Source organism: Bombina bombina, chromosome 3 (assembly GCF_027579735.1).
Source record: "Bombina bombina isolate aBomBom1 chromosome 3, aBomBom1.pri, whole genome shotgun sequence".
Lineage (NCBI taxonomy): Eukaryota > Metazoa > Chordata > Amphibia > Anura > Bombinatoridae > Bombina > Bombina bombina.
This window is the reverse complement of record NC_069501.1, coordinates 296,296,597-296,312,725: the sequence shown is the minus strand read 5'-3', so window position 1 is coordinate 296,312,725 and position 16,129 is coordinate 296,296,597.

The window sequence follows — 16,129 nt, the reverse complement described above, 5'->3', positions numbered from 1 at the left end:
CTAAAATCATATTATTTTTCCATTTAATGTTTTTTAATAAATTAAGGACCTGAGTTGAGTCTTTGAGATAAGATTTTAGCTCTTTTACGTGTTTTTGCAAAAAGGTGTCTACATATTTTGATAAATTTGCTGATGGGGAGTCGATACCAGAGATGATTGGTCTGCCGGGGGGGTTAACTAAACATTTGTGAATTTTTGGCAGAAAGTAAAATATTGGGATCCTAGGGAATTTTGGAGTTAAAAATTCTAGTTCTTTATTGTTAAGTATACCTGATGTCTTACCTTCTAATAATAGTTTATTGAGGTTTTTGTTGAATTTTTCTGTTGGATCTAGTTCTAATTTTATATAGGTTTTGTTATCGTTAAGAAGCCTATGTGCTTCTTTTAGATATTGTGTTGTGTCCATTAGGACAATCCCCCCACCCTTGTCCGCCGATTTTATTGTAATCTCTGTGTTATTTTGTAGATTCTCCATTACTTTTTTCTCTTTTAGACTCATATTGTATTTTTTTATTTTTGGTAGATTGCATTTTTGAATGTCTTTACAAACTAGTCTTTCAAAGGTTTCCAAATAATTACCTTTTTCATGAATCGGGTTAAATTTTGATTTTATCTTAAGATTAGTATGTTGAATACCATCTTGTTTCAAATCTAATTGCTTTTCTATGGGGTTTTTTAAAAAGAATCTTTTAATAGTTAGGTTTCTAACGAATTTTTTTGCATGGATATGAGAATTGAATTTGTTCATCCGTGTTGTTGGAGCGAAAGATAAGCCCAAACTTAGGACCCTTTCTTCTTCTTTATTCAAAATTTTACTACTTAAATTAAAAATACCCTGATTTTTGTTTATTTCAGCCTTTTTGCTTCGTTTTGACCTTCCTCTTCCTCTCTTTCCTCTAGGCTTCTTTTCTTTCTTGTATTTTGTTCTGTCTCTCGTCTGTTTAACTCCCTTGAGGTGCCCTCCTTTAGAGGGCTCCTCTCTAAAAAAACTGGTTCATTATTAGATTGATTATCTTTTATTGATTTGGCATTCCCAAGGGATTCATAACGATTATATGTTGGTGTCTCCCAGTATTGTTCTTGTTTGGAACTGTTCCTTCTATTTGTGTTTCTGGGATATTCCCAATTGTTGTGTCTATTTTGATTTTCCCTGTATGGGTGTTGCCTAAAGGTATTATGTTGAAATTCAGAATAGAAGTGTTCTCTATTTTGGTATCTTGGGAATCTTGGTCTGTCAGCTTGCCAATTTCTTTCATAGAATCTATCATGTTCATAGTTGTTATTATAAGAATAATGGTTTCTTCTATTTTCTTGATCACTTCTTCTATTATTATATGAATGAAATGTTCTGATGGGTTTAGTTTGTTTGTATTCATGTTTATATTCATTCCTTTGTTCTTTATTGTGTGTGTGTTCTGATTCAATTTTATTAATATTTTCATTGGTTTTTGGGTTGTTATCATTGATGTCCCTTTCCATCTTATTCCATTTAGTTCTAAGAAGGTCTTTATTGAGATTGGATAGTTTTTCAATTATTATTTTTTGTTTTTCTTTATATTCATTACTGCTTTTTTTATCTTTCAATTTTTCTTTAATTTCTAAAATGTTTTGTTCAATCTCTACCAGTGTTTCTTTTCTTGATCTTTTTAGAATGTCAATAAGGGTATTAGAAGCTTTCTTTAATGTGTCTGTCCACTCAGCTTGTAGTGTATCAGTTAATTGAAATGTACAATTTTTACTTAGTTTTAAACCTCTTGGTATGATGTTTTTCGCTGTATATTTATTTAAAAAAGTGAGTTCCATTTTTTGTTTTAATTCTTTGGTCATATATATTTCTAATTTTTGCATTAAGTCCGAAATTTTATCAGATGAATTATAGTTCATAGGTGGACTATTATTGTCATTCATTTCAAGGAATATTTGATCTCTAAAGTCAAATAGATCTTCCATATTAAAAATAAAATTAATAATAAGTGTGTGTCCTGCTGCTACTACTTTGTGAAGGAAAGGAGATTCAAGGTGTAAGTGAGATAAGTAGAGCGCTGGAAACAGTGATTCCAAACACCTCACAGTAAATAAGTCCTTCAGACTAATTTTGTGTTATACAAAAAAGAGGGGTGGGGCGTGAGGGCGCTAGTGAAAGCTTAAGAAATCTAAATGGTGAATATTTAACACAGTATGTGTCTATGTATTCAGTGTCTGCTCAAATAATTGCTTTAAATATATAAAACTAAAATTCCAGTGTTTGTTTATATAAATGCTGTGTAATAGTTTGTGTATTTTATAACGTTTTAGGATATATTATGACCATATATCATAATTTATAATAATTTAAATAAAGTGCACTGTGTGACAAATTTTCTGCAACCAAAAGTTCTTTGATTTTTAATATACACTGCTATATAGAATCAATATTTCTCTTGAAAATTTCATACGTTTTAAACTTGGTTTTAACTTACAAATTCTAAGTATACCGATGTTCAAATATATATCTTCATTCAAATACTATATAGGTATTTCTCTTTTGTACAAATATATGCCAAAAGAACAACAAAAGAGGAGATTAAATGTTAATAAAAGTTATTTATTATAACAATATAAAAATCGAATTAAATAAAAGGGACGTCTCCCCAAAATTAAAAAATTAAAATAAAAACAGTATCTGTTAGCAGTAGATTCTGAATTCCTAATAATTTCTGCAACTCTATATAAACAAGGGAGTCTTTGCAATCAGGTTTCTAAGGATTTCCCATTGCCGTATTTTCTTAACAGAAATGTTTCTTATTATGGCAATTTAAAGTTGTACAAAGTCAGTAAGGTTTTGCAGTATGCAGTCCCAGACTTAGCGGTTCAAAGTGAGGTTAGATGAATATTGTGATACTTAGCATATGAGTTACCTTCTCCCTTACAGCCGGTTTATTCACTGCTGTTTTCCTCGATGCGACTGTAAACTCAGACCCGCCGCATGTAGTCGGCGTCTGACGTTTGGGCTTATCTTTCGCTCCAACAACACGGATGAACAAATTCAATTCTCATATCCATGCAAAAAAATTAGTTAGAAACCTAACTATTAAAAGATTCTTTTTAAAAAACCCCATAGAAAAGCAATTAGATTTGAAACAAGATGGTATTCAACATACTAATCTTAAGATAAAATCAAAATTTAACCCGATTCATGAAAAAGGTAATTATTTGGAAACCTTTGAAAGACTAGTTTGTAAAGACATTCAAAAATGCAATCTACCAAAAATAAAAAAATACAATATGAGTCTAAAAGAGAAAAAAGTAATGGAGAATCTACAAAATAACACAGAGATTACAATAAAATCGGCGGACAAGGGTGGGGGGATTGTCCTAATGGACACAACACAATATCTAAAAGAAGCACATAGGCTTCTTAACGATAACAAAACCTATATAAAATTAGAACTAGATCCAACAGAAAAATTCAACAAAAACCTCAATAAACTATTATTAGAAGGTAAGACATCAGGTATACTTAACAATAAAGAACCAGAATTTTTAACTCCAAAATTCCCTAGGATCCCAATATTTTACTTTCTGCCAAAAATTCACAAATGTTTAGTTAACCCCCCCGGCAGACCAATCATCTCTGGTATCGACTCCCCATCAGCAAATTTATCAAAATATGTAGACACCTTTTTGCAAAAACACGTAAAAGAGCTAAAATCTTATCTCAAAGACTCAACTCAGGTCCTTAATTTATTAAAAAACATTAAATGGAAAAATAATATGATTTTAGCCACTTTCGATGTCACTTCATTGTATACTATTATTAATCACTCCAAAGGCATACAAGCAGTTGATTCCTTCTTAAAATCAGATTCCAATATGACAGACCAACAAAGAACCTTTATTCTAAAAAGCATTAGATACATTCTAGAAAATAATTATTTTTCCTTCAATCAAAAATTTTTCTTACAAACAGAAGGTACGGCTATGGGCACAAGGTTTGCGCCTAGCTATGCCAACCTCTTCATGGGTTCCTGGGAAAATGATTTTTTCAGAGATAATAGCTATGGCGCAAACCTTGTGCTCTACAAGAGGTATATAGACGACCTGCTTATTATTTGGGAAGGAACAGAACAAGATTTAACTAAAATGTATAACAACATGAACACCAATAATTTAGGTATAAAATTTACGTCTAACTGGAGTAAAAGTTCGATAACATTTTTAGATTTGGAAATTATGGTTATAGATGAAATAATAGAAACTAGAACACATTTTAAAAAAACCGACTCAAATAACTACATACACTCCAAAAGTTGTCATCTAGAAACTTGGAAAAAAAGTATTCCAACAGGCCAATACTTAAGAATAAAAAAAAAATTGTTCTAGAACTATAGACTTTGAAAATCAATCCAAATTATTAACAGATAGATTTTTATCTAGAGGGTATAATAGAGAAACTACTAAAAAAGCTGAAGAGAGAGCTAGGAATACAGAAAGAGATAATCTATTAACATACAAAGAAAAACAAAATAATCCTGAAGATAAAATAAAAACACCATTTATTACTGATTATCATGATGATCATAATATAATAAAAAGAATAGTAAAAAAACACTGGCACCTTATTAAGGAAGATGACATCTTGGGAGATAAGATCTCTGAAACACCAAATTTTATATTCAGAAAAGCTACTAATCTGAAGAATTTACTAGCTCCCAGTGAGTTCAAACCACCTAAAAAGACATATCTGAAACAAAAAGATCTGAATGGAAAAGGAATTGCAGGGTTCTTTCCATGCTATTCCTGTAAAGCCTGCAAACACAGTAAAAAGTTAAATAATATTAAAATCAATAAAATAGAGAAACCTTTTACAATTAAAGATACAATAAGGTGCACAACGAAAAATGTAATATACATCCTGAAATGTTCTTGCAACCTTTTCTATCTAGGTGAAACAAAAAGAATGGTAAAGGACAGAATCAGAGAACACCTAAATAACATAAAAAATGGGATCGATGATACACATCTTTACAAACATTTTAAAACAGTCCATAAAGGGAACAACAAAGACCTTTTATACTGGGGATTAAAAAAAGTACATAAACATTGGAGAGGAGGAAATCTTGAAAAGAAATTATTAATCAAGGAAGCAGAATTAATATATAAATATGACACACTATACCCCAGAGGCCTGAATTCTGAATTAGATCTTTCCCCCTTTCTATTGGAATAATACCATAAACCACCCCCCAACAATACTTTAATTCACATTAATCTACATTATTAGTAGACATTGTATATAATATATATTCACCTTTTTATAATGAATTATGGATTTTTATATTATATAGTTAATTTTTATTGTTAGGCCCAGCAAAGTCTCCAAAATATGGAATGTGTAATATTTTACCTAGGTTTTAGAGCAATACCTATTGGATAGGCCGATTAATTTTATAATTATAAATTGATGTATCTGAAGTTTAATTTTAATTCATGATATTTTACCTTGCAACATATATTTTATTTTATATCCACTTTATAATTTAAGCATTACTAGCAAAAATAGCACTGTAATAGTAAAACAAGGGAGTTCAACTATTCATTGTGATACAAGTATGAGTTTTTCAAATATTCCACCTTAACAGAATGCGAGCAAAAAAATTCCACCTTTAATCTATTGAAGCAATAACCAATCAAAGTCTGGCACCAGCTATAAATATCTACACTCAGGACTCACAAGTATCTTGATAAAGCTCTGAATAAGAGCGAAACGCGTCGACCCTTGTGACCCTTGGTGGCTTCCAGTGATTCCTGTGACCCTCAGTGGTACTAAGTGACTTTTCTACAAGCTTTTGAATTAAGCAATCGAAAAAGTGTTATGACAGTATAACCCGGGTTATTTTTACTACCAACAACTACTACATAACATCTTTCAAGCATCTCTTTCCTGCGTGTACAACACTAAGTGCAGGATTTTTTGAAACACAGAGGCTCTGAAAAATTAAAGAGCCAAACTGTTACTTAATAACGGATTCAGAAGATCAAAGACCAGACAGTGACGTCAGACGCCGACTACATGCGGCGGGTCTGAGTTTACAGTCGCATCGAGGAAAACAGCAGTGAATAAACCGGCTGTAAGGGAGAAGGTAACTCATATGCTAAGTATCACAATATTCATCTAACCTCACTTTGAACCGCTAAGTCTGGGACTGCATACTGCAAAACCTTACTGACTTTGTACAACTTTAAATTGCCATAATAAGAAACATTTCTGTTAAGAAAATACGGCAATGGGAAATCCTTAGAAACCTGATTGCAAAGACTCCCTTGTTTATATAGAGTTGCAGAAATTATTAGGAATTCAGAATCTACTGCTAACAGATACTGTTTTTATTTTAATTTTTTAATTTTGGGGAGACGTCCCTTTTATTTAATTCGATTTTTATATTGTTATAATAAATAACTTTTATTAACATTTAATCTCCTCTTTTGTTGTTCTTTTGGCATATATTTGTACAAAAGAGAAATACCTATATAGTATTTGAATGAAGATATATATTTGAACATCGGTATACTTAGAATTTGTAAGTTAAAACCAAGTTTAAAACGTATGAAATTTTCAAGAGAAATATTGATTCTATATAGCAGTGTATATTAAAAATCAAAGAACTTTTGGTTGCAGAAAATTTGTCACACAGTGCACTTTATTTAAATTATTATAAATTATGATATATGGTCATAATATATCCTAAAACGTTATAAAATACACAAACTATTACACAGCATTTATATAAACAAACACTGAAATTTTAGTTTTATATATTTAAAGCAATTATTTGAGCAGACACTGAATACATAGACACATACTGTGTTAAATATTCACCATTTAGATTTCTTAAGCTTTCACTAGCGCCCTCACGCCCCACCCCTCTTTTTTGTATAACACAAAATTAGTCTGAAGGACTTATTTACTGTGAGGTGTTTGGAATCACTGTTTCCAGCGCTCTACTTATCTCACTTACACCTTGAATCTCCTTTCCTTCACAAAGTAGTAGCAGCAGGACACACACTTATTATTAATTTTATTTTTAATATGGAAGATCTATTTGACTTTAGAGATCAAATATTCCTTGAAATGAATGACAATAATAGTCCACCTATGAACTATAATTCATCTGATAAAATTTCGGACTTAATGCAAAAATTAGAAATATATATGACCAAAGAATTAAAACAAAAAATGGAACTCACTTTTTTAAATAAATATACAGCGAAAAACATCATACCAAGAGGTTTAAAACTAAGTAAAAATTGTACATTTCAATTAACTGATACACTACAAGCTGAGTGGACAGACACATTAAAGAAAGCTTCTAATACCCTTATTGACATTCTAAAAAGATCAAGAAAAGAAACACTGGTAGAGATTGAACAAAACATTTTAGAAATTAAAGAAAAATTGAAAGATAAAAAAAGCAGTAATGAATATAAAGAAAAACAAAAAATAATAATTGAAAAACTATCCAATCTCAATAAAGACCTTCTTAGAACTAAATGGAATAAGATGGAAAGGGACATCAATGATAACAACCCAAAAACCAATGAAAATATTAATAAAATTGAATCAGAACACACACACAATAAAGAACAAAGGAATGAATATAAACATGAATACAAACAAACTAAACCCATCAGAACATTTCATTCATATAATAATAGAAGAAGTGATCAAGAAAATAGAAGAAACCATTATTCTTATAATAACAACTATGAACATGATAGATTCTATGAAAGAAATTGGCAAGCTGACAGACCAAGATTCCCAAGATACCAAAATAGAGAACACTTCTATTCTGAATTTCAACATAATACCTTTAGGCAACACCCATACAGGGAAAATCAAAATAGACACAACAATTGGGAATATCCCAGAAACACAAATAGAAGGAACAGTTCCAAACAAGAACAATACTGGGAGACACCAACATATAATCGTTATGAATCCCTTGGGAATGCCAAATCAATAAAAGATAATCAATCTAATAATGAACCAGTTTTTTTAGAGAGGAGCCCTCTAAAGGAGGGCACCTCAAGGGAGTTAAACAGACGAGAGACAGAACAAAATACAAGAAAGAAAAGAAGCCTAGAGGAAAGAGAGGAAGAGGAAGGTCAAAACGAAGCAAAAAGGCTGAAATAAACAAAAATCAGGGTATTTTTAATTTAAGTAGTAAAATTTTGAATAAAGAAGAAGAAAGGGTCCTAAGTTTGGGCTTATCTTTCGCTCCAACAACACGGATGAACAAATTCAATTCTCATATCCATGCAAAAAAATTCATTAGAAACCTAACTATTAAAAGATTCTTTTTAAAAAACCCCATAGAAAAGCAATTAGATTTGAAACAAGATGGTATTCAACATACTAATCTTAAGATAAAATCAAAATTTAACCCGATTCATGAAAAAGGTAATTATTTGGAAACCTTTGAAAGACTAGTTTGTAAAGACATTCAAAAATGCAATCTACCAAAAATAAAAAAATACAATATGAGTCTAAAAGAGAAAAAAGTAATGGAGAATCTACAAAATAACACAGAGATTACAATAAAATCGGCGGACAAGGGTGGGGGGATTGTCCTAATGGACACAACACAATATCTAAAAGAAGCACATAGGCTTCTTAACGATAACAAAACCTATATAAAATTAGAACTAGATCCAACAGAAAAATTCAACAAAAACCTCAATAAACTATTATTAGAAGGTAAGACATCAGGTATACTTAACAATAAAGAACTAGAATTTTTAACTCCAAAATTCCCTAGGATCCCAATATTTTACTTTCTGCCAAAAATTCACAAATGTTTAGTTAACCCCCCCGGCAGACCAATCATCTCTGGTATCGACTCCCCATCAGCAAATTTATCAAAATATGTAGACACCTTTTTGCAAAAACACGTAAAAGAGCTAAAATCTTATCTCAAAGACTCAACTCAGGTCCTTAATTTATTAAAAAACATTAAATGGAAAAATAATATGATTTTAGCCACTTTCGATGTCACTTCATTGTATACTATTATTAATCACTCCAAAGGCATACAAGCAGTTGATTCCTTCTTAAAATCAGATTCCAATATGACAGACCAACAAAGAACCTTTATTCTAAAAAGCATTAGATACATTCTAGAAAATAATTATTTTTCCTTCAATCAAAAATTTTTCTTACAAACAGAAGGTACGGCTATGGGCACAAGGTTTGCGCCTAGCTATGCCAACCTCTTCATGGGTTCCTGGGAAAATGATTTTTTCAGAGATAATAGCTATGGCGCAAACCTTGTGCTCTACAAGAGGTATATAGACGACCTGCTTATTATTTGGGAAGGAACAGAACAAGATTTAACTAAAATGTATAACAACATGAACACCAATAATTTAGGTATAAAATTTACGTCTAACTGGAGTAAAAGTTCGATAACATTTTTAGATTTGGAAATTATGGTTATAGATGAAATAATAGAAACTAGAACACATTTTAAAAAAACCGACTCAAATAACTACATACACTCCAAAAGTTGTCATCTAGAAACTTGGAAAAAAAGTATTCCAACAGGCCAATACTTAAGAATAAAAAAAAAAAATTGTTCTAGAACTATAGACTTTGAAAATCAATCCAAATTATTAACAGATAGATTTTTATCTAGAGGGTATAATAGAGAAACTACTAAAAAAGCTGAAGAGAGAGCTAGGAATACAGAAAGAGATAATCTATTAACATACAAAGAAAAACAAAATAATCCTGAAGATAAAATAAAAACACCATTTATTACTGATTATCATGATGATCATAATATAATAAAAAGAATAGTAAAAAAACACTGGCACCTTATTAAGGAAGATGACATCTTGGGAGATAAGATCTCTGAAACACCAAATTTTATATTCAGAAAAGCTACTAATCTGAAGAATTTACTAGCTCCCAGTGAGTTCAAACCACCTAAAAAGACATATCTGAAACAAAAAGATCTGAATGGAAAAGGAATTGCAGGGTTCTTTCCATGCTATTCCTGTAAAGCCTGCAAACACAGTAAAAAGTTAAATAATATTAAAATCAATAAAATAGAGAAACCTTTTACAATTAAAGATACAATAAGGTGCACAACGAAAAATGTAATATACATCCTGAAATGTTCTTGCAACCTTTTCTATCTAGGTGAAACAAAAAGAATGGTAAAGGACAGAATCAGAGAACACCTAAATAACATAAAAAATGGGATCGATGATACACATCTTTACAAACATTTTAAAACAGTCCATAAAGGGAACAACAAAGACCTTTTATACTGGGGATTAAAAAAAGTACATAAACATTGGAGAGGAGGAAATCTTGAAAAGAAATTATTAATCAAGGAAGCAGAATTAATATATAAATATGACACACTATACCCCAGAGGCCTGAATTCTGAATTAGATCTTTCCCCCTTTCTATTGGAATAATACCATAAACCACCCCCCAACAATACTTTAATTCACATTAATCTACATTATTAGTAGACATTGTATATAATATATATTCACCTTTTTATAATGAATTATGGATTTTTATATTATATAGTTAATTTTTATTGTTAGGCCCAGCAAAGTCTCCAAAATATGGAATGTGTAATATTTTACCTAGGTTTTAGAGCAATACCTATTGGATAGGCCGATTAATTTTATAATTATAAATTGATGTATCTGAAGTTTAATTTTAATTCATGATATTTTACCTTGCAACATATATTTTATTTTATATCCACTTTATAATTTAAGCATTACTAGCAAAAATAGCACTGTAATAGTAAAACAAGGGAGTTCAACTATTCATTGTGATACAAGTATGAGTTTTTCAAATATTCCACCTTAACAGAATGCGAGCAAAAAAATTCCACCTTTAATCTATTGAAGCAATAACCAATCAAAGTCTGGCACCAGCTATAAATATCTACACTCAGGACTCACAAGTATCTTGATAAAGCTCTGAATAAGAGCGAAACGCGTCGACCCTTGTGACCCTTGGTGGCTTCCAGTGATTCCTGTGACCCTCAGTGGTACTAAGTGACTTTTCTACAAGCTTTTGAATTAAGCAATCGAAAAAGTGTTATGACAGTATAACCCGGGTTATTTTTACTACCAACAACTACTACATAACATCTTTCAAGCATCTCTTTCCTGCGTGTACAACACTAAGTGCAGGATTTTTTGAAACACAGAGGCTCTGAAAAATTAAAGAGCCAAACTGTTACTTAATAACGGATTCAGAAGATCAAAGACCAGACAGTGACGTCAGACGCCGACTACATGCGGCGGGTCTGAGTTTACAGTCGCATCGAGGAAAACAGCAGTGAATAAACCGGCTGTAAGGGAGAAGGTAACTCATATGCTAAGTATCACAATATTCATCTAACCTCACTTTGAACCGCTAAGTCTGGGACTGCATACTGCAAAACCTTACTGACTTTGTACAACTTTAAATTGCCATAATAAGAAACATTTCTGTTAAGAAAATACGGCAATGGGAAATCCTTAGAAACCTGATTGCAAAGACTCCCTTGTTTATATAGAGTTGCAGAAATTATTAGGAATTCAGAATCTACTGCTAACAGATACTGTTTTTATTTTAATTTTTTAATTTTGGGGAGACGTCCCTTTTATTTAATTCGATTTTTATATTGTTATAATAAATAACTTTTATTAACATTTAATCTCCTCTTTTGTTGTTCTTTTGGCATATATTTGTACAAAAGAGAAATACCTATATAGTATTTGAATGAAGATATATATTTGAACATCGGTATACTTAGAATTTGTAAGTTAAAACCAAGTTTAAAACGTATGAAATTTTCAAGAGAAATATTGATTCTATATAGCAGTGTATATTAAAAATCAAAGAACTTTTGGTTGCAGAAAATTTGTCACACAGTGCACTTTATTTAAATTATTATAAATTATGATATATGGTCATAATATATCCTAAAACGTTATAAAATACACAAACTATTACACAGCATTTATATAAACAAACACTGAAATTTTAGTTTTATATATTTAAAGCAATTATTTGAGCAGACACTGAATACATAGACACATACTGTGTTAAATATTCACCATTTAGATTTCTTAAGCTTTCACTAGCGCCCTCACGCCCCACCCCTCTTTTTTGTATAACACAAAATTAGTCTGAAGGACTTATTTACTGTGAGGTGTTTGGAATCACTGTTTCCAGCGCTCTACTTATCTCACTTACACCTTGAATTTCCTTTGTTGATTTGTCAGATACAAGTGAAGCGGTTGATGATGACGATGCGTGCGTGGATGTCACGTGGGTGCCCGCTAGAAGTCAAGAAGAACAGGGGGAAAGTTCAGATGGGGAGAAAGAGAGGAGGAGGAGGAGACGAGTTGGAAGCAGGGGGAGGTCGTTGCAAGGAGCTAGTGGCAAAGTCAGACAACATGCATCGTCACCCGGGGTCAGCCAGACAACACGCCAATCAATGCATGCTGTTGCCACCACCAGAATGCCGTCATCGCAGAGCTCAGCAGTGTGGCATTTTTTTTGTGTGTCTGCCTCTGACAACAGCGATGCCATTTGCAACATGTGCCAAAAGAAACTGAGTCGTGGGAAGTCCAACACCCACCTAGGTACAACTGCTTTGCAAAGGCACATGATCGCACATCACAAACGCCTATGGGATCAACACATGAGTAGAAGCAGCACACAAACTCAAAGCCGCCATCCTCCTCCTGGTCCAGCATCTTCAGCCATGTCAACCACTGCTGTCCTCCTTACCCCCTCTCAACCATCCGCCACTCCGTCTCTCTTCCGGAGCAGTTCCTGCTCATCTGCCCACAGTCAGGTGTCTGTCAAGGACATGTTTGAGCGTAAGAAGCCAATGTCACAAAGTCACCCCCTTGCCCAGCATCTGACAGCTGGCTTGTCTGAACTCTTAGCCTGCCAGCTTTTACCATACATGCTGGTGGAGTCTGAGGCGTTCAAAAAATTTGTAGCTATTGGGACACCGCAGTGGAAGGTACCCGGCCAAAATTTCTTTGCACAAAAGGCAATCCCCAACCTGTACTCGATTGTGCGAAAGGAAGTAATGGCATGTCTGGCACACAGTGTTGGGGCAAGGGTCCATATGACCACTGATAGCTGGTCTGCAAAGCATGGTCAGGGCAGGTATATCACCTACACTGCGCATTGGGTAAAATTGCTGACGGCTGCCAAGCATGGAATGCGTGGCTCTGCAGAGGAGGAGTTGGTGACATCGCCACGACTTGCAGGCAGGCCTGCTGCCACCTCCTCTACTCCTCCTACTCCATCCTCTCCCATAACCTCCTTGGCTGAGTCATCTTCTGCTGCTGCGTCTTGCTCCACATCAACCGCACCCCCCCCAGCTCCGCAGGTACTATTCCACATCCTGGATACGGCAGTGTCATGCCGTCTTGGGGTTGACTTGCATGAAAGCAGAGCATCACACCGGACCAGCACTCCTGTCCGCCCTGAACGCACAGGTGGATCAGTGGCTGACTCCGCACCAACTGGAGATCGGCAAAGTGGTTTCTGACAACGGAAGTAATTTGGTGGCGGCATTGAAATTGGGCAAGTTGACACATGTGCCGTGCATGGCACAAGTGTGTAATCTGATCATACAACGCTTTGTGCATAAGTACCCAGGCTTACAGGACGTACTGAAGCAGGCCAGGAAGGTGTGTGGCCATTTGGGGCGTTCCTACACGGCCATGGCGCACTTTTCCGATATCCAGCGGCGAAACAACATGCCAGTGAGGTGCTTGATTTGCGACAGCCCGACACATTGGAATTCAACACTCCTAATGTTCGACCGCCTGCTCCAACAAGAAAAAGCCATTAACGAGTATTTGTATGACTGGGGTGCTAGGACAGCCTCTGCGGAGCTGGGAATATTTTTGCCACGTAACTGGACGGTCATGCGCAATGCCTGTAGGCTCATGCGTCCTTTTGAGGAGGTGACAAACCTAGTCAGTCGCACCGAAGGCACCATCAGTGACATCATACCATTTCTCTTCCTGGAGCGTGCCCTGCGAAGAGTGCTGGATCAGGCCGTAGATGAGCGTGAAGAGGAAGAGTTGTGGTCACCATCACCACCAGAAACAGCCTTATCAGCATCGCTTGCTGGACCAGCGGCAACGCTGGAAGAGGATTGTGAGGAAGAGGAGTCAGAGGAGGAATGTGGCTTTGAGGAGGAGTAGGAGGAAGACCAACCACAACAGGCATCCCAGGGTGCTCGTTGTCACCTATCTGGTACCCGTGGTGTTGTATGTGGCTGGGGGGAAGAAGATACCTTCAGTGAGATCACTGAGGACGAGGAACGGGACATGAGTAGCTTGGCATCCAACCTTGTGCAAATGGGGTCTTTCATGCTATTGTGCCTGTTGAGTGACCCTCGTATAAAAAAGCTGAAGGAGAACGACCTGTACTGGGTGTCCACGCTACTAGACACCCGGTATAAGCATAAAGGTCCTGAAATGTTACCGAATTACCGCAAGTCGGAAAGGATGCAGCAGTTCCAAAATAAATTAAAAAGTATGCTTTACACAGCGTATAAGGGTGATGTCACAGCACAACGGCAATCTAACAGGGGAAGAGGTGAAAGTAATCCTCCGACTCCCACGACCACGCCGGCAAGGACAGAACGCTTTACAGACGTGTTGTTGATGGAGGACATGCGGAGCTTTTTAACTCCTATGCATCACCACAGCCCTTCGAGGTACACCCTCAGAGAATGACTCGACTGACAGGTAGCAGACTACCTGGCCTTAACTGCAGATCTCGACACTTTGAGGAGCGATGAACCCCTTGACTACTGGGTGTGCAGGCTTGACCTGTGGCCTGAGCTATCCCAATTTGCGATAGAACTTCTGGCCTGCCCCGCTTCAAGTGTCCTGTCAGAAAGGACCTTCAGTGCAGCAGGAGGTATTGTCACTGAGAAGAAAAGTTGCCTAGGTCAAAAAAGTCTAGATTACCTCACCTTTATTAAGATGAATGAGGGATGGATCCTGAAGGGACTGACATTGGGCCATACATTCAAGTAAAAGAGGCCTGATGAGATGAGCTGCCTTGGGCTAAAAATGGTCCACACGGTGCTGTATTTTATCTTCGAATGCCGGTCCGGATGACTTGCGTGACTTATCCGCCACCAACTAGGGTTCAAGCCGCAATGTTTTAGGGCACTTTCTGCATGGGAAACAAACATCAATTTTTCTGGCCGCTGCTACAGCTGCAACAATACCTAATTTTTCAAGCATGTGTACATGCCAAATTTTTCTGGCCTCTGGTGCTGCACTATGGCTTCAAAAACCAAACCAAAAAAAAGGCACGTAACAGGGATTAAACTGATAGGAATAGTACTACTTAACACACCACTCCTATCTGGTGGCACACTAGATTGCACACGCAGTGCCCCAAATTTGAAGTAGGAGGACCGACCATCTCGACTATCTCGTGGCCGGACTGTTATCTGACATCCACTTGTGTTTTGTTCAAATGTCCGTCGGCCAAATGTCTGTCGGCCAAATGTCCGTCGGCTAAAAGTCCGGCCACGATTGCACGCGCAGTGCCCCAAATTTGAAGTAGGAGGACCGACCAAGCATCTTTTTCCATCTCCCAGTTCCTAAAATCTATGCCATATACACGTCCCCTGATAGGGGACGTAACAGGGATTAAACTGATAGGAATAGTACTACTTAACACACCTTATAATAACGCAGAGAGAGGCAATGCAGAGAGAGGAGTCTGAAGAAGAGGAGTCAGAGGAGGAAGGTGGCTTTGAGGAGGTGGAAGACCAAACACAGCAGGCGTCCCAGGGGGCTTGTTGTCACCTTTCGGGGACCCTTGGTGTTGTACGTGGCTGGGTGGAGGAAGAGACCTTCAATTACATCAGTGAGGACAAGGAACGGGACATGGCTAGCTTGGTTTCCAACCTTGTGCAAATGGGGAGTTTGCGGTTGTGCAAATGGACTCTTTGCGGTGCGTTAAACGGGGAGTTTGGTCTGTCACTGTGAAGCAGGCATAACCCTTACACTACCTGATCGATACAACATCATACCTGATGTTTTAAAGCACGTTATTCCAAACAATTTA